At 49.2% G+C, this 26,386-nt stretch overlaps 12 non-coding genes across 12 annotated transcripts; all 12 read right to left on the reverse strand.

Moving 5' to 3' along the window:
• Positions 1–333: 333 nt before the first annotated feature.
• LOC148431438 (5S ribosomal RNA) lies at positions 334–452 on the reverse strand. The gene has a single exon (XR_015877110.1). It is a non-coding gene; the product is annotated as a 5S ribosomal RNA (ribosomal RNA).
• Positions 453–2,603: 2,151 nt separating this feature from the next.
• LOC148431439 (5S ribosomal RNA) lies at positions 2,604–2,722 on the reverse strand. The gene has a single exon (XR_015877121.1). It is a non-coding gene; the product is annotated as a 5S ribosomal RNA (ribosomal RNA).
• A 2,159-nt stretch (positions 2,723–4,881) lies between these two features.
• LOC148431440 (5S ribosomal RNA) lies at positions 4,882–5,000 on the reverse strand. The gene has a single exon (XR_015877132.1). It is a non-coding gene; the product is annotated as a 5S ribosomal RNA (ribosomal RNA).
• Positions 5,001–7,155: 2,155 nt separating this feature from the next.
• LOC148431441 (5S ribosomal RNA) lies at positions 7,156–7,274 on the reverse strand. The gene has a single exon (XR_015877143.1). It is a non-coding gene; the product is annotated as a 5S ribosomal RNA (ribosomal RNA).
• Positions 7,275–9,429: 2,155 nt separating this feature from the next.
• On the reverse strand, positions 9,430–9,548 carry LOC148431442 (5S ribosomal RNA). The gene has a single exon (XR_015877100.1). It is a non-coding gene; the product is annotated as a 5S ribosomal RNA (ribosomal RNA).
• A 2,163-nt stretch (positions 9,549–11,711) lies between these two features.
• On the reverse strand, positions 11,712–11,830 carry LOC148431443 (5S ribosomal RNA). The gene has a single exon (XR_015877101.1). It is a non-coding gene; the product is annotated as a 5S ribosomal RNA (ribosomal RNA).
• Positions 11,831–13,985: 2,155 nt separating this feature from the next.
• On the reverse strand, positions 13,986–14,104 carry LOC148431444 (5S ribosomal RNA). The gene has a single exon (XR_015877102.1). It is a non-coding gene; the product is annotated as a 5S ribosomal RNA (ribosomal RNA).
• A 2,167-nt stretch (positions 14,105–16,271) lies between these two features.
• Positions 16,272–16,390, reverse strand: LOC148431445 (5S ribosomal RNA). Its single transcript, XR_015877103.1, has one exon. It is a non-coding gene; the product is annotated as a 5S ribosomal RNA (ribosomal RNA).
• A 2,163-nt stretch (positions 16,391–18,553) lies between these two features.
• LOC148431446 (5S ribosomal RNA) lies at positions 18,554–18,672 on the reverse strand. Its single transcript, XR_015877104.1, has one exon. It is a non-coding gene; the product is annotated as a 5S ribosomal RNA (ribosomal RNA).
• A 2,155-nt stretch (positions 18,673–20,827) lies between these two features.
• On the reverse strand, positions 20,828–20,946 carry LOC148431447 (5S ribosomal RNA). Its single transcript, XR_015877145.1, has one exon. It is a non-coding gene; the product is annotated as a 5S ribosomal RNA (ribosomal RNA).
• Positions 20,947–23,109: 2,163 nt separating this feature from the next.
• LOC148431448 (5S ribosomal RNA) lies at positions 23,110–23,228 on the reverse strand. The gene has a single exon (XR_015877105.1). It is a non-coding gene; the product is annotated as a 5S ribosomal RNA (ribosomal RNA).
• A 2,159-nt stretch (positions 23,229–25,387) lies between these two features.
• On the reverse strand, positions 25,388–25,506 carry LOC148431449 (5S ribosomal RNA). The gene has a single exon (XR_015877146.1). It is a non-coding gene; the product is annotated as a 5S ribosomal RNA (ribosomal RNA).
• Between the last annotated feature and the right edge of the window lie 880 nt (positions 25,507–26,386).

Raw genomic sequence — 26,386 nt, forward strand, 5'->3', positions numbered from 1 at the left:
AACCCTAGGTGGGACGTAAGGCGCTGCTAAGTGCGGCCTAGTTGTGTGTGCCCTGTCAGCCATGTTGGGAATGGAGTTGCTGCTGCTGAGAGAGTGCTAGATGCTTTGGGTTGTATGCATGAAAAAAGAAGTAGGTGACATAATGGTGAAGTTTGAGTGTAGTTTTGGAAAGAGCTGGATGTGCAGCAGTCATAAATAAGTGAATAAAGGCATGAATGAGTGAGTGAGTGAGTGAGTGAGTAAAAGAAAGAGAGAAGTGTGCATTTGAAAAAGTGAAGAAGATTGAGAAGCTGTGAAGAGCGACCCCTGCTGGTTGCAGCGTAAAAAAGCAAAAGCCTACAGCACCTGGTATTCCCAGGCGGTCTCCCATCCAAGTACTAACCAGGCCTGACCCTGCTTAGCTTCCGAGATCAGACGAGATCGGGCGTGTTCAGGGTGGTGTGGCCGTAGGCAGAGACCAGGCTCTCACTTGGTCCTTTTCTACTTGTCACCAGCAGCAGCCAGGATCCACCTCTCCAGCCCAGCTGCTCCTTGCTATTTACTACCTTTCACACGTTGCTTGCTGTCTGCATCACAGCACTGGGCTCTCTCCCTCCAACCCTCTCGTCTAGCCACATCTTCCTGCTGCTGCTGCTGCCTCTTTAAGCCTTTTTTACTCCCTCTTTTTTTCCTCCTTATTGCCCACACAAACATACTCTCACAACCTGCTTTACTTTGGCTTACTTCTCTCATTCATTTTACTAATCAGCAGCATCTCAAACACGTTCTTCTATCTTCACAGATGTCTGGCCCCTAGCGCCTTACAGCGGCAAGGCAATCACACCTGGATGACTAAGCGGGCAGCTTTCCCTTCAGCCTGCTTTCTCACAGGCCCTTAGTAGGTAAGCGCTGGCTTTCTTGCTTGCTTTCGTGACTTGGGCAATGGCTGGCATCGGCGACGTCTATCACAGAATGGGAAGGGCTAGAGAAAGCCTTCTTCGGGACAGCGCTCGTCTGCTCGGTGACATGTAATGGTGGCTCTCTTACTGTGGCCGGCTGAAAGCTTGGGCTGCGTTGAAGGCTTTCTTTCTTTTTCAGAGTCCAGGCCATGGGTGGAGGGATGATGGAAGCCAGGAACAAATTGTAGACTCAGGCAGGTGTCTGGAATTAGCATTGGTGTTACACAACCATTCCTGTGCACTTCAGGTGCTGCTACTGCTGTGGTAACATTGGAGAAGTGGGCCCCCACAAAGGGCCTAGAGAAGATGGCCTCCTACTGGCCCCAGCTCCAACAGAGACGAAGAAGAAAAGCAAAACATAGCTCCGAGTGTTCCAAGTCATCTGCCTTCCAGAGAGTGACCAGGCCCAAGCCTGCTCAGTTTGAGTGCTCAGACAAGATCAGGCACCTTCTGATTGGTGTGTCTCCAGGTGCCCGCACCAATCTAGCGCATCCTCTTCCGTTGGGTTCTGGCATCTTTCTTCCGCCAACAGCTGGTCTGTGGACTCACCAGGGACCATCAACCTGGGATGTTGTCATCATGTGGGAAATCGCAATCTTGACAGTCAAAAGGTCAATACCATCATGTCAATATGGCTAAAATGTCCACACCCCACATGTCAACACCTGCAAAATGCTGGCGCAGTCTAAATGACAACACATGAACTGTCGACACAGCTAAAATGCTGCTGTATGAAATAACGACACCGTCAAAATGTCCACAATAGAAATCTTAGGGTTAAGGTCTGGAATTGGGTGTCAACATTATGCACCTGTCAACATTTTGGCTGTCCACAATTTGAACATGTCGGCCTTTTGTTAGTGTCAACATTGTGGTTGTCAACATTCTGAGCATGAGGACATTTTGTCTGTCAATATGTTGTTCTTGTCGACATTACGGTGTCTATATAATGACTGTCAACATTGTTACTGTCGACAAAACATACCGAACTCGCATCAACCTTTAGCCAACCAGCTGATGCCGTTAAGGTCACCGCAGGTGAACATCTTGCGCTGCAGCCAGTTCCTATGTTTGCTGCGTGGCCGTGTAGTAAAAAAAAGTGCAGACATGCAGGATTCACTATGACATTGCAGCCAAACAACAGATGCATTTTGGTTATGGCTCCAGACTTATGGCACTGACCTGATACTGGATAATATGGTGTCCAGCAATGTAGACCATCACTTTGAGGTCAGACACTTGGAAAGGGTGTGAGGAGGCCGTATAACGTGTGCGGTGGGTGACCCTTATAGTGCACAGTCCGTTGCAGCATCTGCTGAGAAATGACTGCGCCGGAAACCCTAGGTGGGACGTAAGGCGCTGCTAAGTGCGGCCTAGTTGTGTGTGCCCTGTCAGCCATGTTGGGAATGGGGTTGCTGCTGCTGAGAGAGTGCTAGATGCTTTGGGTTGTATGCATGAAAAAAGAAGTAGGTGACATAATGGTGAAGTTTGAGTGTAGTTTTGGAAAGAGCTGGATGTGCAGCAGTCATAAATAAGTGAATAAAGGCATGAATGAGTGAGTGAGTGAGTGAGTAAAAGAAAGAGAGAAGTGTGCATTTGAAAAAGTGAAGAAGATTGAGAAGCTGTGAAGAGCGACCCCTGCTGGTTGCAGAGTAAAAAAGCAAAAGCCTACAGCACCTGGTATTCCCAGGCGGTCTCCCATCCAAGTACTAACCAGGCCTGACCCTGCTTAGCTTCCGAGATCAGACGAGATCGGGCGTGTTCAGGGTGGTGTGGCCGTAGGCAGAGACCAGACTCTCACTTGCTCCTTTTCTACTTGTCACCAGCAGCAGCCAGGATCCACCTCTCCAGCCCAGCTGCTCCTTGCTATTCACTACCTTCCACACTTTGCTTGCTGTCTGCATCACAGCACTGGGCTCTCTCCCTCCAACCCTCTCGTCTAGCCACATCTTCCTGCTGCTGCTGCTGCCTCTTTAAGCCTTTTTTACTCCCTCTTTTTTTCCTCCTTATTGCCCACACAAACATACTCTCACAACCTGCCTTACTTTGGCTTACTTCTCTCATTCATTTTACTAATCAGCAGCATCTCAAACACGTTCTTCTATCTTCACAGATGTCTGGCCCCTAGCGCCCTACAGCGGCAAGGCAATCACACCTGGATGACTAAGCGGGCAGCTTTCCTTTCAGCCTGCTTTCTCACAGGCCCTTAGTAGGTAAGCGCTGGCTTTCTTGCTTGCTTTCGTGACTTGGGCAATGGCTGGCATCGGCGACGTCTATCACAGAATGGGAAGGGCTAGAGAAAGCCTTCTTCGGGACAGCGCTCGTCTGCTCGGTGACATGTAATGGTGGCTCTCTTACTGTGGCCGGCTGAAAGCTTGGGCTGCGTTGAAGGCTTTCTTTCTTTTTCAGAGTCCAGGCCATGGGTGGAGGGATGATGGAAGCCAGGAACAAATTGTAGACTCAGGCAGGTGTCTGGAATTAGCATTGGTGTTACACAACCATTCCTGTGCACTTCAGGTGCTGCTACTGCTGTGGTAACATTGGAGAAGTGGGCCCCCACAAAGGGCCTAGAGAAGATGGCCTCCTACTGGCCCCAGCTCCAACAGAGAAGAAGAAAAAAAGCAAAACATAGCTCCGAGTGTTCCAAGTCATCTGCCTTCCAGAGAGTGACCAGGCCCAAGCCTGCTCAGTTTGAGTGCTCAGACAAGATCAGGCACCTTCTGATTGGTGTGTCTCCAGGTGCCCGCACCAATCTAGCGTATCCTCTTCCGTTGGGTTCTGGCATCTTTCTTCCGCCAACAGCTGGTCTGTGGACTCACCAGGGACCATCAACCTGGGATGTTGTCATCATGTGGGAAATCGCAATCTTGACAGTCAAAAGGTCAACACCATCATGTCGATATGGCTAAAATGTCCACACCCCACATGTCAACACCTGCAAAATGCTGGCGCAGTCTAAATGACAACACATGAACTGTCGACACAGCTAAAATGCTGCCGTATGAAATAACGACACCGTCAAAATGTCCACAATAGAAATCTTAGGGTTAAGGTCCGGAATTGGGTGTCAACATTATGCACCTGTCAACATTTTGGCTGTCCACAATTTGAACATGTCGGCCTTTTGTTAGTGTCGACATTGTGGTCGTCAACATTCTGAGCATGAGGACATTTTGTCTGTCAATATGTTGTTCTTGTCGACATTACGGTGTCTATATAATGACTGTCAACATTGTTACTGTCGACAAAACATACCGAACTCGCATCAACCTTTAGCCAACCAGCTGATGCCGTTAAGGTCACCGCAGGTGAACATCTTGCGCTGCAGCCAGTTCCTATGTTTGCTGCGTGGCCGTGTAGTAAAAAAAAGTGCAGACATGCAGGATTCACTATGACATTGCAGCCAAACAACAGATGCATTTTGGTTATGGCTCCAGACTTATGGCACTGACCTGATACTGGATAATATGGTGTCCAGCAATGTAGACCATCACTTTGAGGTCAGACACTTGGAAAGGGTGTGAGGAGGCCGTATAACGTGTGCGGTGGGTGACCCTTATAGTGCACAGTCCGTTGCAGCATCTGCTGAGAAATGACTGCGCCGGAAACCCTAGGTGGGACGTAAGGCGCTGCTAAGTGCGGCCTAGTTGTGTGTGCCCTGTCAGCCATGTTGGGAATGGGGTTGCTGCTGCTGAGAGAGTGCTAGATGCTTTGGGTTGTATGCATGAAAAAAGAAGTAGGTGACATAATGGTGAAGTTTGAGTGTAGTTTTGGAAAGAGCTGGATGTGCAGCAGTCATAAATAAGTGAATAAAGGCATGAATGAGTGAGTGAGTGAGTGAGTGAGTGAGTAAAAGAAAGAGAGAAGTGTGCATTTGAAAAAGTGAAGAAGATTGAGAAGCTGTGAAGAGCGACCCCTGCTGGTTGCAGAGTAAAAAAGCAAAAGCCTACAGCACCTGGTATTCCCAGGCGGTCTCCCATCCAAGTACTAACCAGGCCTGACCCTGCTTAGCTTCCGAGATCAGACGAGATCGGGCGTGTTCAGGGTGGTGTGGCCGTAGGCAGAGACCAGACTCTCACTTGCTCCTTTTCTACTTGTCACCAGCAGCAGCCAGGATCCACCTCTCCAGCCCAGCTGCTCCTTGCTATTTACTACCTTCCACACGTTGCTTGCTGTCTGCATCACAGCACTGGGCTCTCTCCCTCCAACCCTCTCGTCTAGCCACATCTTCCTGCTGCTGCTGCTGCCTCTTTAAGCCTTTTTTACTCCCTCTTTTTTTCCTCCTTATTGCCCACACAAACATACTCTCACAACCGGCCTTACTTTGGCTTACTTCTCTCATTCATTTTACTAATCAGCAGCATCTCAAACACGTTCTTCTATCTTCACAGATGTCTGGCCCCTAGCGCCCTACAGCGGCAAGGCAATCACACCTGGATGACTAAGCGGGCAGCTTTCCCTTCAGCCTGCTTTCTCACAGGCCCTTAGTAGGTAAGCGCTGGCTTTCTTGCTTGCTTTCGTGACTTGGGCAATGGCTGGCATCGGCGACGTCTATCACAGAATGGGAAGGGCTAGAGAAAGCCTTCATCGGGACAGCGCTCGTCTGCTCGGTGACATGGAATGGTGGCTCTCTTACTGTGGCCGGCTGAAAGCTTGGGCTGCGTTGAAGGCTTTCTTTCTTTTTCAGAGTCCAGGCCATGGGTGGAGGGATGATGGAAGCCAGGAACAAATTGTAGACTCAGACAGGTGTCTGGAATTAGCATTGGTGTTACACAACCATTCCTGTGCACTTCAGGTGCTGCTACTGCTGTGGTAACATTGGAGAAGTGGGCCCCCACAAAGGGCCTAGAGAAGATGGCCTCCTACTGGCCCCAGCTCCAACAGAGAAGAAGAAAAAAAGCAAAACATAGCTCCGAGTGTTCCAAGTCATCTGCCTTCCAGAGAGTGACCAGGCCCAAGCCTGCTCAGTTTGAGTGCTCAGACAAGATCAGGTACCTTCTGATTGGTGTGTCTCCAGGTGCCCGCACCAATCTAGCGTATCCTCTTCCGTTGGGTTCTGGCATCTTTCTTCCGCCAACAGCTGGTCTGTGGACTCACCAGGGACCATCAACCTGGGATGTTGTCATCATGTGGGAAATCGCAATCTTGACAGTCAAAAGGTCAATACCATCATGTCAATATGGCTAAAATGTCCACACCCCACATGTCAACACCTGCAAAATGCTGGCGCAGTCTAAATGACAACACATGAACTGTCGACACAGCTAAAATGCTGCCGTATGAAATAACGACACCGTCAAAATGTCCACAATAGAAATCTTAGGGTTAAGGTCTGGAATTGGGTGTCAACATTATGCACCTGTCAACATTTTGGCTGTCCACAATTTGAACATGTCGGCCTTTTGTTAGTGTCAACATTGTGGTTGTCAACATTCTGAGCATGAGGACATTTTGTCTGTCAATATGTTGTTCTTGTCGACATTACGGTGTCTATATAATGACTGTCAACATTGTTACTGTCGACAAAACATACCGAACTCGCATCAACCTTTAGCCAACCAGCTGATGCCGTTAAGGTCACCGCAGGTGAACATCTTGCGCTGCAGCCAGTTCCTATGTTTGCTGCGTGGCCGTGTAGTAAAAAAAAGTGCAGACAAGCAGGATTCACTATGACATTGCAGCCAAACAACAGATGCATTTTGGTTATGGCTCCAGACTTATGGCACTGACCTGATACTGGATAATATGGTGTCCAGCAATGTAGACCATCACTTTGAGGTCAGACACTTGGAAAGGGTGTGAGGAGGCCGTATAACGTGTGCGGTGGGTGACCCTTATAGTGCACAGTCCGTTGCAGCATCTGCTGAGAAATGACTGCGCCGGAAACCCTAGGTGGGACGTAAGGCGCTGCTAAGTGCGGCCTAGTTGTGTGTGCCCTGTCAGCCATGTTGGGAATGGGGTTGCTGCTGCTGAGAGAGTGCTAGATGCTTTGGGTTGTATGCATGAAAAAAGAAGTAGGTGACATAATGGTGAAGTTTGAGTGTAGTTTTGGAAAGAGCTGGATGTGCAGCAGTCATAAATAAGTGAATAAAGGCATGAATGAGTGAGTGAGTGAGTGAGTGAGTAAAAGAAAGAGAGAAGTGTGCATTTGAAAAAGTGAAGAAGATTGAGAAGCTGTGAAGAGCGACCCCTGCTGGTTGCAGCGTAAAAAAGCAAAAGCCTACAGCACCTGGTATTCCCAGGCGGTCTCCCATCCAAGTACTAACCAGGCCTGACCCTGCTTAGCTTCCGAGATCAGACGAGATCGGGCGTGTTCAGGGTGGTGTGGCCGTAGGCAGAGACCAGACTCTCACTTGCTCCTTTTCTACTTGTCACCAGCAGCAGCCAGGATCCACCTCTCCAGCCCAGCTGCTCCTTGCTATTCACTACCTTCCACACGTTGCTTGCTGTCTGCATCACAGCACTGGGCTCTCTCCCTCCAACCCTCTCGTCTAGCCACATCTTCCTGCTGCTGCTGCTGCCTCTTTAAGCCTTTTTTACTCCCTCTTTTTTTCCTCCTTATTGCCCACACAAACATACTCTCACAACCGGCCTTACTTTGGCTTACTTCTCTCATTCATTTTACTAATCAGCAACATCTCAAACACGTTCTTCTATCTTCACAGATGTCTGGCCCCTAGCGCCCTACAGCGGCAAGGCAATCACACCTGGATGACTAAGCGGGCAGCTTTCCCTTCAGCCTGCTTTCTCACAGGCCCTTAGTAGGTAAGCGCTGGCTTTCTTGCTTGCTTTCGTGACTTGGGCAATGGCTGGCATCGGCGACGTCTATCACAGAATGGGAAGGGCTAGAGAAAGCCTTCTTCGGGACAGTGCTCGTCTGCTCGGTGACATGTAATGGTGGCTCTCTTACTGTGGCCGGCTGAAAGCTTGGGCTGCGTTGAAGGCTTTCTTTCTTTTTCAGAGTCCAGGCCATGGGTGGAGGGATGATGGAAGCCAGGAACAAATTGTAGACTCAGGCAGGTGTCTGGAATTAGCATTGGTGTTACACAACCATTCCTGTGCACTTCAGGTGCTGCTACTGCTGTGGTAACATTGGAGAAGTGGGCCCCCACAAAGGGCCTAGAGAAGATGGCCTCCTACTGGCCCCAGCTCCAACAGAGAAGAAGAAAAAAAGCAAAACATAGCTCCGAGTGTTCCAAGTCATCTGCCTTCCAGAGAGTGACCAGGCCCAAGCCTGCTCAGTTTGAGTGCTCAGACAAGATCAGGCACCTTCTGATTGGTGTGTCTCCAGGTGCCCGCACCAATCTAGCGTATACTCTTCCGTTGGGTTCTGGCATCTTTCTTCCGCCAACAGCTGGTCTGTGGACTCACCAGGGACCATCAACCTGGGATGTTGTCATCATGTGGGAAATCGCAATGTTGACAGTCAAAAGGTCAACACCATCATATCGATATGGCTAAAATGTCCACACCCCACATGTCAACACCTGCAAAATGCTGGGGCAGTCTAAATGACAACACATGAACTGTCGACACAGCTAAAATGCTGCCGTATGAAATAACGACACCGTCAAAATGTCCACAATAGAAATCTTAGGGTTAAGGTCCGGAATTGGGTGTCAACATTATGCACCTGTCAACATTTTGGCTGTCCACAATTTGAACATGTCGGCCTTTTGTTAGTGTCGACATTGTGGTCGTCAACATTCTGAGCATGAGGACATTTTGTCTGTCAATATGTTGTTCTTGTCGACATTACGGTGTCTATATAATGACTGTCAACATTGTTACTGTCGACAAAACATACCGAACTCGCATCAACCTTTAGCCAACCAGCTGATGCCGTTAAGGTCACCGCAGGTGAACATCTTGCGCTGCAGCCAGTTCCTATGTTTGCTGCGTGGCCGTGTAGTAAAAAAAAGTGCAGACATGCAGGATTCACTATGACATTGCAGCCAAACAACAGATGCATTTTGGTTATGGCTCCAGACTTATGGCACTGACCTGATACTGGATAATATGGTGTCCAGCAATGTAGACCATCACTTTGAGGTCAGACACTTGGAAAGGGTGTGAGGAGGCCGTATAACGTGTGCGGTGGGTGACCCTTATAGTGCACAGTCCGTTGCAGCATCTGCTGAGAAATGACTGCGCCGGAAACCCTAGGTGGGACGTAAGGCGCTGCTAAGTGCGGCCTAGTTGTGTGTGCCCTGTCAGCCATGTTGGGAATGGGGTTGCTGCTGCTGAGAGAGTGCTAGATGCTTTGGGTTGTATGCATGAAAAAAGAAGTAGGTGACATAATGGTGAAGTTTGAGTGTAGTTTTGGAAAGAGCTGGATGTGCAGCAGTCATAAATAAGTGAATAAAGGCATGAATGAGTGAGTGAGTGAGTGAGTGAGTAAAAGAAAGAGAGAAGTGTGCATTTGAAAAAGTGAAGAAGATTGAGAAGCTGTGAAGAGCGACCCCTGCTGGTTGCAGCGTAAAAAAGCAAAAGCCTACAGCACCTGGTATTCCCAGGCGGTCTCCCATCCAAGTACTAACCAGGCCTGACCCTGCTTAGCTTCCGAGATCAGACGAGATCGGGCGTGTTCAGGGTGGTGTGGCCGTAGGCAGAGACCAGACTCTCACTTGCTCCTTTTCTACTTGTCACCAGCAGCAGCCAGGATCCACCTCTCCAGCCCAGCTGCTCCTTGCTATTCACTACCTTCCACACGTTGCTTGCTGTCTGCATCACAGCACTGGGCTCTCTCCCTCCAACCCTCTCGTCTAGCCACATCTTCCTGCTGCTGCTGCTGCCTCTTTAAGCCTTTTTTACTCCCTCTTTTTTTCCTCCTTATTGCCCACACAAACATACTCTCACAACCTGCCTTACTTTGGCTTACTTCTCTCATTCATTTTACTAATCAGCAGTATCTCAAACACGTTCTTCTATCTTCACAGATGTCTGGCCCCTAGCGCCCTACAGCGGCAAGGCAATCACACCTGGATGACTAAGCGGGCAGCTTTCCCTTCAGCCTGTTTTCTCACAGGCCCTTAGTAGGTAAGCGCTGGCTTTCTTGCTTGCTTTCGTGACTTGGGCAATGGCTTGCATCGGCGACATCTATCACAGAATGGGAAGGGCTAGAGAAAGCCTTCTTCGGGACAGCGCTCGTCTGCTCGGTGACATGGAATGGTGGCTCTCTTACTGTGGCCGGCTGAAAGCTTGGGCTGCGTTGAAGGCTTTCTTTCTTTTTCAGAGTCCAGGCCATGGGTGGAGGGATGATGGAAGCCAGGAACAAATTGTAGACTCAGACAGGTGTCTGGAATTAGCATTGGTGTTACACAACCATTCCTGTGCACTTCAGGTGCTGCTACTGCTGTGGTAACATTGGAGAAGTGGGCCCCCACAAAGGGCCTAGAGAAGATGGCCTCCTACTGGCCCCAGCTCCAACAGAGAAGAAGAAAAAAAGCAAAACATAGCTCCGAGTGTTCCAAGTCATCTGCCTTCCAGAGAGTGACCAGGCCCAAGCCTGCTCAGTTTGAGTGCTCAGACAAGATCAGGCACCTTCTGATTGGTGTGTCTCCAGGTGCCCGCACCAATCTAGCGTATCCTCTTCCGTTGGGTTCTGGCATCTTTCTTCCGCCAACAGCTGGTCTGTGGACTCACCAGGGACCATCAACCTGGGATGTTGTCATCATGTGGGAAATCGCAATGTTGACAGTCAAAAGGTCAACACCATCATGTCGATATGGCTAAAATGTCCACACCCCACATGTCAACACCTGCAAAATGCTGGCGCAGTCTAAATGACAACACATGAACTGTCGACACAGCTAAAATGCTGCCGTATGAAATAACGACACCGTCAAAATGTCCACAATAGAAATCTTAGGGTTAAGGTCTGGAATTGGGTGTCAACATTATGCACCTGTCAACATTTTGGCTGTCCACAATTTGAACATGTCGGCCTTTTGTTAGTGTCGACATTGTGGTTGTCAACATTCTGAGCATGAGGACATTTTGTCTGTCAATATGTTGTTCTTGTCGACATTACGGTGTCTATATAATGACTGTCAACATTGTTACTGTCGACAAAACATACCGAACTCGCATCAACCTTTAGCCAACCAGCTGATGCCGTTAAGGTCACCGCAGGTGAACATCTTGCGCTGCAGCCAGTTCCTATGTTTGCTGCGTGGCCATGTAGTAAAAAAAAGTGCAGACATGCAGGATTCACTATGACATTGCAGCCAAACAACAGATGCATTTTGGTTATGGCTCCAGACTTATGGCACTGACCTGATACTGGATAATATGGTGTCCAGCAATGTAGACCATCACTTTGAGGTCAGACACTTGGAAAGGGTATGAGGAGGCCGTATAACGTGTGCGGTGGGTGACCCTTATAGTGCACAGTCCGTTGCAGCATCTGCTGAGAAATGACTGCGCCGGAAACCCTAGGTGGGACGTAAGGCGCTGCTAAGTGCGGCCTAGTTGTGTGTGCCCTGTCAGCCATGTTGGGAATGGGGTTGCTGCTGCTGAGAGAGTGCTAGATGCTTTGGGTTGTATGCATGAAAAAAGAAGTAGGTGACATAATGGTGAAGTTTGAGTGTAGTTTTGGAAAGAGCTGGATGTGCAGCAGTCATAAATAAGTGAATAAAGGCATGAATGAGTGAGTGAGTGAGTGAGTGAGTGAGTGAGTAAAAGAAAGAGAGAAGTGTGCATTTGAAAAAGTGAAGAAGATTGAGAAGCTGTGAAGAGCGACCCCTGCTGGTTGCAGAGTAAAAAAGCAAAAGCCTACAGCACCTGGTATTCCCAGGCGGTCTCCCATCCAAGTACTAACCAGGCCTGACCCTGCTTAGCTTCCGAGATCAGACGAGATCGGGCGTGTTCAGGGTGGTGTGGCCGTAGGCAGAGACCAGACTCTCACTTGCTCCTTTTCTACTTGTCACCAGCAGCAGCCAGGATCCACCTCTCCAGCCCAGCTGCTCCTTGCTATTCACTACCTTCCACACGTTGCTTGCTGTCTGCATCACAGCACTGGGCTCTCTCCCTCCAACCCTCTCGTCTAGCCACATCTTGCTACTGCTGCTGCTGCCTCTTTAAGCCTTTTTTACTCCCTCTTTTTTTCCTCCTTATTGCCCACACAAACATACTCTCACAACCTGCCTTACTTTGGCTTACTTCTCTCATTCATTTTACTAATCAGCAGCATCTCAAACACGTTCTTCTATCTTCACAGATGTCTGGCCCCTAGCGCCCTACAGCGGCAAGGCAATCACACCTGGATGACTAAGCGGGCAGCTTTCCCTTCAGCCTGCTTTCTCACAGGCCCTTAGTAGGTAAGCGCTGGCTTTCTTGCTTGCTTTCGTGACTTGGGCAATGGCTGGCATCGGCGACGTCTATCACAGAATGGGAAGGGCTAGAGAAAGCCTTCTTCGGGACAGTGCTCGTCTGCTCGGTGACATGTAATGGTGGCTCTCTTACTGTGGCCGGCTGAAAGCTTGGGCTGCGTTGAAGGCTTTCTTTCTTTTTCAGAGTCCAGGCCATGGGTGGAGGGATGATGGAAGCCAGGAACAAATTGTAGACTCAGGCAGGTGTCTGGAATTAGCATTGGTGTTACACAACCATTCCTGTGCACTTCAGGTGCTGCTACTGCTGTGGTAACATTGGAGAAGTGGGCCCCCACAAAGGGCCTAGAGAAGATGGCCTCCTACTGGCCCCAGCTCCAACAGAGAAGAAGAAAAAAAGCAAAACATAGCTCCGAGTGTTCCAAGTCATCTGCCTTCCAGAGAGTGACCAGGCCCAAGCCTGCTCAGTTTGAGTGCTCAGACAAGATCAGGCACCTTCTGATTGGTGTGTCTCCAGGTGCCCGCACCAATCTAGCGTATCCTCTTCCGTTGGGTTCTGGCATCTTTCTTCCGCCAACAGCTGGTCTGTGGACTCACCAGGGACCATCAACCTGGGATGTTGTCATCATGTGGGAAATCGCAATGTTGACAGTCAAAAGGTCAACACCATCATATCGATATGGCTAAAATGTCCACACCCCACATGTCAACACCTGCAAAATGCTGGGGCAGTCTAAATGACAACACATGAACTGTCGACACAGCTAAAATGCTGCCGTATGAAATAACGACACCGTCAAAATGTCCACAATAGAAATCTTAGGGTTAAGGTCCGGAATTGGGTGTCAACATTATGCACCTGTCAACATTTTGGCTGTCCACAATTTGAACATGTCGGCCTTTTGTTAGTGTCGACATTGTGGTCGTCAACATTCTGAGCATGAGGACATTTTGTCTGTCAATATGTTGTTCTTGTCGACATTACGGTGTCTATATAATGACTGTCAACATTGTTACTGTCGACAAAACATACCGAACTCGCATCAACCTTTAGCCAACCAGCTGATGCCGTTAAGGTCACCGCAGGTGAACATCTTGCGCTGCAGCCAGTTCCTATGTTTGCTGCGTGGCCGTGTAGTAAAAAAAAGTGCAGACATGCAGGATTCACTATGACATTGCAGCCAAACAACAGATGCATTTTGGTTATGGCTCCAGACTTATGGCACTGACCTGATACTGGATAATATGGTGTCCAGCAATGTAGACCATCACTTTGAGGTCAGACACTTGGAAAGGGTGTGAGGAGGCCGTATAACGTGTGCGGTGGGTGACCCTTATAGTGCACAGTCCGTTGCAGCATCTGCTGAGAAATGACTGCGCCGGAAACCCTAGGTGGGACGTAAGGCGCTGCTAAGTGCGGCCTAGTTGTGTGTGCCCTGTCAGCCATGTTGGGAATGGGGTTGCTGCTGCTGAGAGAGTGCTAGATGCTTTGGGTTGTATGCATGAAAAAAGAAGTAGGTGACATAATGGTGAAGTTTGAGTGTAGTTTTGGAAAGAGCTGGATGTGCAGCAGTCATAAATAAGTGAATAAAGGCATGAATGAGTGAGTGAGTGAGTGAGTGAGTAAAAGAAAGAGAGAAGTGTGCATTTGAAAAAGTGAAGAAGATTGAGAAGCTGTGAAGAGCGACCCCTGCTGGTTGCAGCGTAAAAAAGCAAAAGCCTACAGCACCTGGTATTCCCAGGCGGTCTCCCATCCAAGTACTAACCAGGCCTGACCCTGCTTAGCTTCCGAGATCAGACGAGATCGGGCGTGTTCAGGGTGGTGTGGCCGTAGGCAGAGACCAGACTCTCACTTGCTCCTTTTCTACTTGTCACCAGCAGCAGCCAGGATCCACCTCTCCAGCCCAGCTGCTCCTTGCTATTCACTACCTTCCACACGTTGCTTGCTGTCTGCATCACAGCACTGGGCTCTCTCCCTCCAACCCTCTCGTCTAGCCACATCTTCCTGCTGCTGCTGCTGCCTCTTTAAGCCTTTTTTACTCCCTCTTTTTTTCCTCCTTATTGCCCACACAAACATACTCTCACAACCTGCCTTACTTTGGCTTACTTCTCTCATTCATTTTACTAATCAGCAGCATCTCAAACACGTTCTTCTATCTTCACAGATGTCTGGCCCCTAGCGCCCTACAGCGGCAAGGCAATCACACCTGGATGACTAAGCGGGCAGCTTTCCCTTCAGCCTGTTTTCTCACAGGCCCTTAGTAGGTAAGCGCTGGCTTTCTTGCTTGCTTTCGTGACTTGGGCAATGGCTTGCATCGGCGACATCTATCACAGAATGGGAAGGGCTAGAGAAAGCCTTCTTCGGGACAGCGCTCGTCTGCTCGGTGACATGGAATGGTGGCTCTCTTACTGTGGCCGGCTGAAAGCTTGGGCTGCGTTGAAGGCTTTCTTTCTTTTTCAGAGTCCAGGCCATGGGTGGAGGGATGATGGAAGCCAGGAACAAATTGTAGACTCAGACAGGTGTCTGGAATTAGCATTGGTGTTACACAACCATTCCTGTGCACTTCAGGTGCTGCTACTGCTGTGGTAACATTGGAGAAGTGGGCCCCCACAAAGGGCCTAGAGAAGATGGCCTCCTACTGGCCCCAGCTCCAACAGAGAAGAAGAAAAAAAGCAAAACATAGCTCCGAGTGTTCCAAGTCATCTGCCTTCCAGAGAGTGACCAGGCCCAAGCCTGCTCAGTTTGAGTGCTCAGACAAGATCAGGCACCTTCTGATTGGTGTGTCTCCAGGTGCCCGCACCAATCTAGCGTATCCTCTTCCGTTGGGTTCTGGCATCTTTCTTCCGCCAACAGCTGGTCTGTGGACTCACCAGGGACCATCAACCTGGGATGTTGTCATCATGTGGGAAATCGCAATGTTGACAGTCAAAAGGTCAACACCATCATGTCGATATGGCTAAAATGTCCACACCCCACATGTCAACACCTGCAAAATGCTGGCGCAGTCTAAATGACAACACATGAACTGTCGACACAGCTAAAATGCTGCCGTATGAAATAACGACACCGTCAAAATGTCCACAATAGAAATCTTAGGGTTAAGGTCTGGAATTGGGTGTCAACATTATGCACCTGTCAACATTTTGGCTGTCCACAATTTGAACATGTCGGCCTTTTGTTAGTGTCGACATTGTGGTTGTCAACATTCTGAGCATGAGGACATTTTGTCTGTCAATATGTTGTTCTTGTCGACATTACGGTGTCTATATAATGACTGTCAACATTGTTACTGTCGACAAAACATACCGAACTCGCATCAACCTTTAGCCAACCAGCTGATGCCGTTAAGGTCACCGCAGGTGAACATCTTGCGCTGCAGCCAGTTCCTATGTTTGCTGCGTGGCCATGTAGTAAAAAAAAGTGCAGACATGCAGGATTCACTATGACATTGCAGCCAAACAACAGATGCATTTTGGTTATGGCTCCAGACTTATGGCACTGACCTGATACTGGATAATATGGTGTCCAGCAATGTAGACCATCACTTTGAGGTCAGACACTTGGAAAGGGTATGAGGAGGCCGTATAACGTGTGCGGTGGGTGACCCTTATAGTGCACAGTCCGTTGCAGCATCTGCTGAGAAATGACTGCGCCGGAAACCCTAGGTGGGACGTAAGGCGCTGCTAAGTGCGGCCTAGTTGTGTGTGCCCTGTCAGCCATGTTGGGAATGGGGTTGCTGCTGCTGAGAGAGTGCTAGATGCTTTGGGTTGTATGCATGAAAAAAGAAGTAGGTGACATAATGGTGAAGTTTGAGTGTAGTTTTGGAAAGAGCTGGATGTGCAGCAGTCATAAATAAGTGAATAAAGGCATGAATGAGTGAGTGAGTGAGTGAGTGAGTGAGTGAGTGAGTAAAAGAAAGAGAGAAGTGTGCATTTGAAAAAGTGAAGAAGATTGAGAAGCTGTGAAGAGCGACCCCTGCTGGTTGCAGAGTAAAAAAGCAAAAGCCTACAGCACCTGGTATTCCCAGGCGGTCTCCCATCCAAGTACTAACCAGGCCTGACCCTGCTTAGCTTCCGAGATCAGACGAGATCGGGCGTGTTCAGGGTGGTGTGGCCGTAGGCAGAGACCAGACTCTCACTTGCTCCTTTTCTACTTGTCACCAGCAGCAGCCAGGATCCACCTCTCCAGCCCAGCTGCTCCTTGCTATTCACTACCTTCCACACGTTGCTTGCTGTCTGCATCACAGCACTGGGCTCTCTCCCTCCAACCCTCTCGTCTAGCCACATCTTGCTACTGCTGCTGCTGCCTCTTTAAGCCTTTTTTACTCCCTCTTTTTTTCCTCCTTATTGCCCACACAAACATACTCTCACAACCTGCCTTACTTTGGCTTACTTCTCTCATTCATTTTACTAATCAGCAGCATCTCAAACACGTTCTTCTATCTTCACAGATGTCTGGCCCCTAGCGCCCTACAGCGGCAAGGCAATCACACCTGGATGACTAAGCGGGCAGCTTTCCCTTCAGCCTGCTTTCTCACAGGCCCTTAGTAGGTAAGCGCTGGCTTTCTTGCTTGCTTTCGTGACTTGGGCAATGGCTTGCATCGGCGACGTCTATCACAGAATGGGAAGGGCTAGAGAAAGCCTTCTTCGGGACAGCGCTCGTCTGCTCGGTGACATGGAATGGTGGCTCTCTTACTGTGGCCGGCTGAAAGCTTGGGCTGCGTTGAAGGCTTTCTTTCTTTTTCAGAGTCCAGGCCATGGGTGGAGGGATGATGGAAGCCAGGAACAAATTGTAGACTCAGACAGGTGTCTGGAATTAGCATTGGTGTTACACAACCATTCCTGTGCACTTCAGGTGCTGCTACTGCTGTGGTAACATTGGAGAAGTGGGCCCCCACAAAGGGCCTAGAGAAGATGGCCTCCTACTGGCCCCAGCTCCAACAGAGAAGAAGAAAAAAAGCAAAACATAGCTCCGAGTGTTCCAAGTCATCTGCCTTCCAGAGAGTGACCAGGCCCAAGCCTGCTCAGTTTGAGTGCTCAGACAAGATCAGGCACCTTCTGATTGGTGTGTCTCCAGGTGCCCGCACCAATCTAGCGTATCCTCTTCCGTTGGGTTCTGGCATCTTTCTTCCGCCAACAGCTGGTCTGTGGACTCACCAGGGACCATCAACCTGGGATGTTGTCATCATGTGGGAAATCGCAATGTTGACAGTCAAAAGGTCAACACCATCATGTCGATATGGCTAAAATGTCCACACCCCACATGTCAACACCTGCAAAATGCTGGCGCAGTCTAAATGACAACACATGAACTGTCGACACAGCTAAAATGCTGCCGTATGAAATAACGACACCGTCAAAATGTCCACAATAGAAATCTTAGGGTTAAGGTCTGGAATTGGGTGTCAACATTATGCACCTGTCAACATTTTGGCTGTCCACAATTTGAACATGTCGGCCTTTTGTTAGTGTCGACATTGTGGTTGTCAACATTCTGAGCATGAGGACATTTTGTCTGTCAATATGTTGTTCTTGTCGACATTACGGTGTCTATATAATGACTGTCAACATTGTTACTGTCGACAAAACATACCGAACTCGCATCAACCTTTAGCCAACCAGCTGATGCCGTTAAGGTCACCGCAGGTGAACATCTTGCGCTGCAGCCAGTTCCTATGTTTGCTGCGTGGCCATGTAGTAAAAAAAAGTGCAGACATGCAGGATTCACTATGACATTGCAGCCAAACAACAGATGCATTTTGGTTATGGCTCCAGACTTATGGCACTGACCTGATACTGGATAATATGGTGTCCAGCAATGTAGACCATCACTTTGAGGTCAGACACTTGGAAAGGGTATGAGGAGGCCGTATAACGTGTGCGGTGGGTGACCCTTATAGTGCACAGTCCGTTGCAGCATCTGCTGAGAAATGACTGCGCCGGAAACCCTAGGTGGGACGTAAGGCGCTGCTAAGTGCGGCCTAGTTGTGTGTGCCCTGTCAGCCATGTTGGGAATGGGGTTGCTGCTGCTGAGAGAGTGCTAGATGCTTTGGGTTGTATGCATGAAAAAAGAAGTAGGTGACATAATGGTGAAGTTTGAGTGTAGTTTTGGAAAGAGCTGGATGTGCAGCAGTCATAAATAAGTGAATAAAGGCATGAATGAGTGAGTGAGTGAGTGAGTGAGTGAGTGAGTAAAAGAAAGAGAGAAGTGTGCATTTGAAAAAGTGAAGAAGATTGAGAAGCTGTGAAGAGCGACCCCTGCTGGTTGCAGAGTAAAAAAGCAAAAGCCTACAGCACCTGGTATTCCCAGGCGGTCTCCCATCCAAGTACTAACCAGGCCTGACCCTGCTTAGCTTCCGAGATCAGACGAGATCGGGCGTGTTCAGGGTGGTGTGGCCGTAGGCAGAGACCAGACTCTCACTTGCTCCTTTTCTACTTGTCACCAGCAGCAGCCAGGATCCACCTCTCCAGCCCAGCTGCTCCTTGCTATTCACTACCTTCCACACGTTGCTTGCTGTCTGCATCACAGCACTGGGCTCTCTCCCTCCAACCCTCTCGTCTAGCCACATCTTGCTACTGCTGCTGCTGCCTCTTTAAGCCTTTTTTACTCCCTCTTTTTTTCCTCCTTATTGCCCACACAAACATACTCTCACAACCTGCCTTACTTTGGCTTACTTCTCTCATTCATTTTACTAATCAGCAGCATCTCAAACACGTTCTTCTATCTTCACAGATGTCTGGCCCCTAGCGCCCTACAGCGGCAAGGCAATCACACCTGGATGACTAAGCGGGCAGCTTTCCCTTCAGCCTGCTTTCTCACAGGCCCTTAGTAGGTAAGCGCTGGCTTTCTTGCTTGCTTTCGTGACTTGGGCAATGGCTGGCATCGGCGACGTCTATCACAGAATGGGAAGGGCTAGAGAAAGCCTTCTTCGGGACAGTGCTCGTCTGCTCGGTGACATGTAATGGTGGCTCTCTTACTGTGGCCGGCTGAAAGCTTGGGCTGCGTTGAAGGCTTTCTTTCTTTTTCAGAGTCCAGGCCATGGGTGGAGGGATGATGGAAGCCAGGAACAAATTGTAGACTCAGGCAGGTGTCTGGAATTAGCATTGGTGTTACACAACCATTCCTGTGCACTTCAGGTGCTGCTACTGCTGTGGTAACATTGGAGAAGTGGGCCCCCACAAAGGGCCTAGAGAAGATGGCCTCCTACTGGCCCCAGCTCCAACAGAGAAGAAGAAAAAAAGCAAAACATAGCTCCGAGTGTTCCAAGTCATCTGCCTTCCAGAGAGTGACCAGGCCCAAGCCTGCTCAGTTTGAGTGCTCAGACAAGATCAGGCACCTTCTGATTGGTGTGTCTCCAGGTGCCCGCACCAATCTAGCGTATCCTCTTCCGTTGGGTTCTGGCATCTTTCTTCCGCCAACAGCTGGTCTGTGGACTCACCAGGGACCATCAACCTGGGATGTTGTCATCATGTGGGAAATCGCAATGTTGACAGTCAAAAGGTCAACACCATCATATCGATATGGCTAAAATGTCCACACCCCACATGTCAACACCTGCAAAATGCTGGGGCAGTCTAAATGACAACACATGAACTGTCGACACAGCTAAAATGCTGCCGTATGAAATAACGACACCGTCAAAATGTCCACAATAGAAATCTTAGGGTTAAGGTCCGGAATTGGGTGTCAACATTATGCACCTGTCAACATTTTGGCTGTCCACAATTTGAACATGTCGGCCTTTTGTTAGTGTCGACATTGTGGTCGTCAACATTCTGAGCATGAGGACATTTTGTCTGTCAATATGTTGTTCTTGTCGACATTACGGTGTCTATATAATGACTGTCAACATTGTTACTGTCGACAAAACATACCGAACTCGCATCAACCTTTAGCCAACCAGCTGATGCCGTTAAGGTCACCGCAGGTGAACATCTTGCGCTGCAGCCAGTTCCTATGTTTGCTGCGTGGCCGTGTAGTAAAAAAAAGTGCAGACATGCAGGATTCACTATGACATTGCAGCCAAACAACAGATGCATTTTGGTTATGGCTCCAGACTTATGGCACTGACCTGATACTGGATAATATGGTGTCCAGCAATGTAGACCATCACTTTGAGGTCAGACACTTGGAAAGGGTGTGAGGAGGCCGTATAACGTGTGCGGTGGGTGACCCTTATAGTGCACAGTCCGTTGCAGCATCTGCTGAGAAATGACTGCGCCGGAAACCCTAGGTGGGACGTAAGGCGCTGCTAAGTGCGGCCTAGTTGTGTGTGCCCTGTCAGCCATGTTGGGAATGGGGTTGCTGCTGCTGAGAGAGTGCTAGATGCTTTGGGTTGTATGCATGAAAAAAGAAGTAGGTGACATAATGGTGAAGTTTGAGTGTAGTTTTGGAAAGAGCTGGATGTGCAGCAGTCATAAATAAGTGAATAAAGGCATGAATGAGTGAGTGAGTGAGTGAGTGAGTAAAAGAAAGAGAGAAGTGTGCATTTGAAAAAGTGAAGAAGATTGAGAAGCTGTGAAGAGCGACCCCTGCTGGTTGCAGCGTAAAAAAGCAAAAGCCTACAGCACCTGGTATTCCCAGGCGGTCTCCCATCCAAGTACTAACCAGGCCTGACCCTGCTTAGCTTCCGAGATCAGACGAGATCGGGCGTGTTCAGGGTGGTGTGGCCATAGGCAGAGACCAGACTCTCACTTGCTCCTTTTCTACTTGTCACCAGCAGCAGCCAGGATCCACCTCTCCAGCCCAGCTGCTCCTTGCTATTCACTACCTTCCACACGTTGCTTGCTGTCTGCATCACAGCACTGGGCTCTCTCCCTCCAACCCTCTCGTCTAGCCACATCTTCCTGCTGCTGCTGCTGCCTCTTTAAGCCTTTTTTACTCCCTCTTTTTTTCCTCCTTATTGCCCACACAAACATACTCTCACAACCTGCCTTACTTTGGCTTACTTCTCTCATTCATTTTACTAATCAGCAGTATCTCAAACACGTTCTTCTATCTTCACAGATGTCTGGCCCCTAGCGCCCTACAGCGGCAAGGCAATCACACCTGGATGACTAAGCGGGCAGCTTTCCCTTCAGCCTGCTTTCTCACAGGCCCTTAGTAGGTAAGCGCTGGCTTTCTTGCTTGCTTTCGTGACTTGGGCAATGGCTTGCATCGGCGACATCTATCACAGAATGGGAAGGGCTAGAGAAAGCCTTCTTCGGGACAGCGCTCATCTGCTCGGTGACATGGAATGGTGGCTCTCTTACTGTGGCCGGCTGAAAGCTTGGGCTGCGTTGAAGGCTTTCTTTCTTTTTCAGAGTCCAGGCCATGGGTGGAGGGATGATGGAAGCCAGGAACAAATTGTAGACTCAGACAGGTGTCTGGAATTAGCATTGGTGTTACACAACCATTCCTGTGCACTTCAGGTGCTGCTACTGCTGTGGTAACATTGGAGAAGTGGGCCCCCACAAAGGGCCTAGAGAAGATGGCCTCCTACTGGCCCCAGCTCCAACAGAGAAGAAGAAAAAAAGCAAAACATAGCTCCGAGTGTTCCAAGTCATCTGCCTTCCAGAGAGTGACCAGGCCCAAGCCTGCTCAGTTTGAGTGCTCAGACAAGATCAGGCACCTTCTGATTGGTGTGTCTCCAGGTGCCCGCACCAATCTAGCGTATCCTCTTCCGTTGGGTTCTGGCATCTTTCTTCCGCCAACAGCTGGTCTGTGGACTCACCAGGGACCATCAACCTGGGATGTTGTCATCATGTGGGAAATCGCAATGTTGACAGTCAAAAGGTCAACACCATCATGTCGATATGGCTAAAATGTCCACACCCCACATGTCAACACCTGCAAAATGCTGGCGCAGTCTAAATGACAACACATGAACTGTCGACACAGCTAAAATGCTGCCGTATGAAATAACGACACCGTCAAAATGTCCACAATAGAAATCTTAGGGTTAAGGTCCGGAATTGGGTGTCAACATTATGCACCTGTCAACATTTTGGCTGTCCACAATTTGAACATGTCGGCCTTTTGTTAGTGTCGACATTGTGGTCGTCAACATTCTGAGCATGAGGACATTTTGTCTGTCAATATGTTGTTCTTGTCGACATTACGGTGTCTATATAATGACTGTCAACATTGTTACTGTCGACAAAACATACCGAACTCGCATCAACCTTTAGCCAACCAGCTGATGCCGTTAAGGTCACCGCAGGTGAACATCTTGCGCTGCAGCCAGTTCCTATGTTTGCTGCGTGGCCGTGTAGTAAAAAAAAGTGCAGACATGCAGGATTCACTATGACATTGCAGCCAAACAACAGATGCATTTTGGTTATGGCTCCAGACTTATGGCACTGACCTGATACTGGATAATATGGTGTCCAGCAATGTAGACCATCACTTTGAGGTCAGACACTTGGAAAGGGTGTGAGGAGGCCGTATAACGTGTGCGGTGGGTGACCCTTATAGTGCACAGTCCGTTGCAGCATCTGCTGAGAAATGACTGCGCCGGAAACCCTAGGTGGGACGTAAGGCGCTGCTAAGTGCGGCCTAGTTGTGTGTGCCCTGTCAGCCATGTTGGGAATGGGGTTGCTGCTGCTGAGAGAGTGCTAGATGCTTTGGGTTGTATGCATGAAAAAAGAAGTAGGTGACATAATGGTGAAGTTTGAGTGTAGTTTTGGAAAGAGCTGGATGTGCAGCAGTCATAAATAAGTGAATAAAGGCATGAATGAGTGAGTGAGTGAGTGAGTGAGTGAGTGAGTAAAAGAAAGAGAGAAGTGTGCATTTGAAAAAGTGAAGAAGATTGAGAAGCTGTGAAGAGCGACCCCTGCTGGTTGCAGAGTAAAAAAGCAAAAGCCTACAGCACCTGGTATTCCCAGGCGGTCTCCCATCCAAGTACTAACCAGGCCTGACCCTGCTTAGCTTCCGAGATCAGACGAGATCGGGCGTGTTCAGGGTGGTGTGGCCGTAGGCAGAGACCAGACTCTCACTTGCTCCTTTTCTACTTGTCACCAGCAGCAGCCAGGATCCACCTCTCCAGCCCAGCTGCTCCTTGCTATTCACTACCTTCCACACGTTGCTTGCTGTCTGCATCACAGCACTGGGCTCTCTCCCTCCAACCCTCTCGTCTAGCCACATCTTGCTACTGCTGCTGCTGCCTCTTTAAGCCTTTTTTACTCCCTCTTTTTTTCCTCCTTATTGCCCACACAAACATACTCTCACAACCTGCCTTACTTTGGCTTACTTCTCTCATTCATTTTACTAATCAGCAGCATCTCAAACACGTTCTTCTATCTTCACAGATGTCTGGCCCCTAGCGCCCTACAGCGGCAAGGCAATCACACCTGGATGACTAAGCGGGCAGCTTTCCCTTCAGCCTGCTTTCTCACAGGCCCTTAGTAGGTAAGCGCTGGCTTTCTTGCTTGCTTTCGTGACTTGGGCAATGGCTGGCATCGGCGACGTCTATCACAGAATGGGAAGGGCTAGAGAAAGCCTTCTTCGGGACAGTGCTCGTCTGCTCGGTGACATGTAATGGTGGCTCTCTTACTGTGGCCGGCTGAAAGCTTGGGCTGCGTTGAAGGCTTTCTTTCTTTTTCAGAGTCCAGGCCATGGGTGGAGGGATGATGGAAGCCAGGAACAAATTGTAGACTCAGGCAGGTGTCTGGAATTAGCATTGGTGTTACACAACCATTCCTGTGCACTTCAGGTGCTGCTACTGCTGTGGTAACATTGGAGAAGTGGGCCCCCACAAAGGGCCTAGAGAAGATGGCCTCCTACTGGCCCCAGCTCCAACAGAGAAGAAGAAAAAAAGCAAAACATAGCTCCGAGTGTTCCAAGTCATCTGCCTTCCAGAGAGTGACCAGGCCCAAGCCTGCTCAGTTTGAGTGCTCAGACAAGATCAGGCACCTTCTGATTGGTGTGTCTCCAGGTGCCCGCACCAATCTAGCGTATCCTCTTCCGTTGGGTTCTGGCATCTTTCTTCCGCCAACAGCTGGTCTGTGGACTCACCAGGGACCATCAACCTGGGATGTTGTCATCATGTGGGAAATCGCAATGTTGACAGTCAAAAGGTCAACACCATCATATCGATATGGCTAAAATGTCCACACCCCACATGTCAACACCTGCAAAATGCTGGGGCAGTCTAAATGACAACACATGAACTGTCGACACAGCTAAAATGCTGCCGTATGAAATAACGACACCGTCAAAATGTCCACAATAGAAATCTTAGGGTTAAGGTCCGGAATTGGGTGTCAACATTATGCACCTGTCAACATTTTGGCTGTCCACAATTTGAACATGTCGGCCTTTTGTTAGTGTCGACATTGTGGTCGTCAACATTCTGAGCATGAGGACATTTTGTCTGTCAATATGTTGTTCTTGTCGACATTACGGTGTCTATATAATGACTGTCAACATTGTTACTGTCGACAAAACATACCGAACTCGCATCAACCTTTAGCCAACCAGCTGATGCCGTTAAGGTCACCGCAGGTGAACATCTTGCGCTGCAGCCAGTTCCTATGTTTGCTGCGTGGCCGTGTAGTAAAAAAAAGTGCAGACATGCAGGATTCACTATGACATTGCAGCCAAACAACAGATGCATTTTGGTTATGGCTCCAGACTTATGGCACTGACCTGATACTGGATAATATGGTGTCCAGCAATGTAGACCATCACTTTGAGGTCAGACACTTGGAAAGGGTGTGAGGAGGCCGTATAACGTGTGCGGTGGGTGACCCTTATAGTGCACAGTCCGTTGCAGCATCTGCTGAGAAATGACTGCGCCGGAAACCCTAGGTGGGACGTAAGGCGCTGCTAAGTGCGGCCTAGTTGTGTGTGCCCTGTCAGCCATGTTGGGAATGGGGTTGCTGCTGCTGAGAGAGTGCTAGATGCTTTGGGTTGTATGCATGAAAAAAGAAGTAGGTGACATAATGGTGAAGTTTGAGTGTAGTTTTGGAAAGAGCTGGATGTGCAGCAGTCATAAATAAGTGAATAAAGGCATGAATGAGTGAGTGAGTGAGTGAGTGAGTGAGTAAAAGAAAGAGAGAAGTGTGCATTTGAAAAAGTGAAGAAGATTGAGAAGCTGTGAAGAGCGACCCCTGCTGGTTGCAGCGTAAAAAAGCAAAAGCCTACAGCACCTGGTATTCCCAGGCGGTCTCCCATCCAAGTACTAACCAGGCCTGACCCTGCTTAGCTTCCGAGATCAGACGAGATCGGGCGTGTTCAGGGTGGTGTGGCCATAGGCAGAGACCAGACTCTCACTTGCTCCTTTTCTACTTGTCACCAGCAGCAGCCAGGATCCACCTCTCCAGCCCAGCTGCTCCTTGCTATTCACTACCTTCCACACGTTGCTTGCTGTCTGCATCACAGCACTGGGCTCTCTCCCTCCAACCCTCTCGTCTAGCCACATCTTCCTGCTGCTGCTGCTGCCTCTTTAAGCCTTTTTTACTCCCCCTTTTTTTCCTCCTTATTGCCCACACAAACATACTCTCACAACCTGCCTTACTTTGGCTTACTTCTCTCATTCATTTTACTAATCAGCAGTATCTCAAACACGTTCTTCTATCTTCACAGATGTCTGGCCCCTAGCGCCCTACAGCGGCAAGGCAATCACACCTGGATGACTAAGCGGGCAGCTTTCCCTTCAGCCTGTTTTCTCACAGGCCCTTAGTAGGTAAGCGCTGGCTTTCTTGCTTGCTTTCGTGACTTGGGCAATGGCTTGCATCGGCGACGTCTATCACAGAATGGGAAGGGCTAGAGAAAGCCTTCTTCGGGACAGCGCTCATCTGCTCGGTGACATGGAATGGTGGCTCTCTTACTGTGGCCGGCTGAAAGCTTGGGCTGCGTTGAAGGCTTTCTTTCTTTTTCAGAGTCCAGGCCATGGGTGGAGGGATGATGGAAGCCAGGAACAAATTGTAGACTCAGACAGGTGTCTGGAATTAGCATTGGTGTTACACAACCATTCCTGTGCACTTCAGGTGCTGCTACTGCTGTGGTAACATTGGAGAAGTGGGCCCCCACAAAGGGCCTAGAGAAGATGGCCTCCTACTGGCCCCAGCTCCAACAGAGAAGAAGAAAAAAAGCAAAACATAGCTCCGAGTGTTCCAAGTCATCTGCCTTCCAGA

The sequence above is a fragment of the Taudactylus pleione genome, unplaced genomic scaffold (assembly GCF_031769625.1).
Source record: "Taudactylus pleione unplaced genomic scaffold, aTauple2 ptg002260l, whole genome shotgun sequence".
NCBI classification, from domain to species: domain Eukaryota; kingdom Metazoa; phylum Chordata; class Amphibia; order Anura; family Myobatrachidae; genus Taudactylus; species Taudactylus pleione.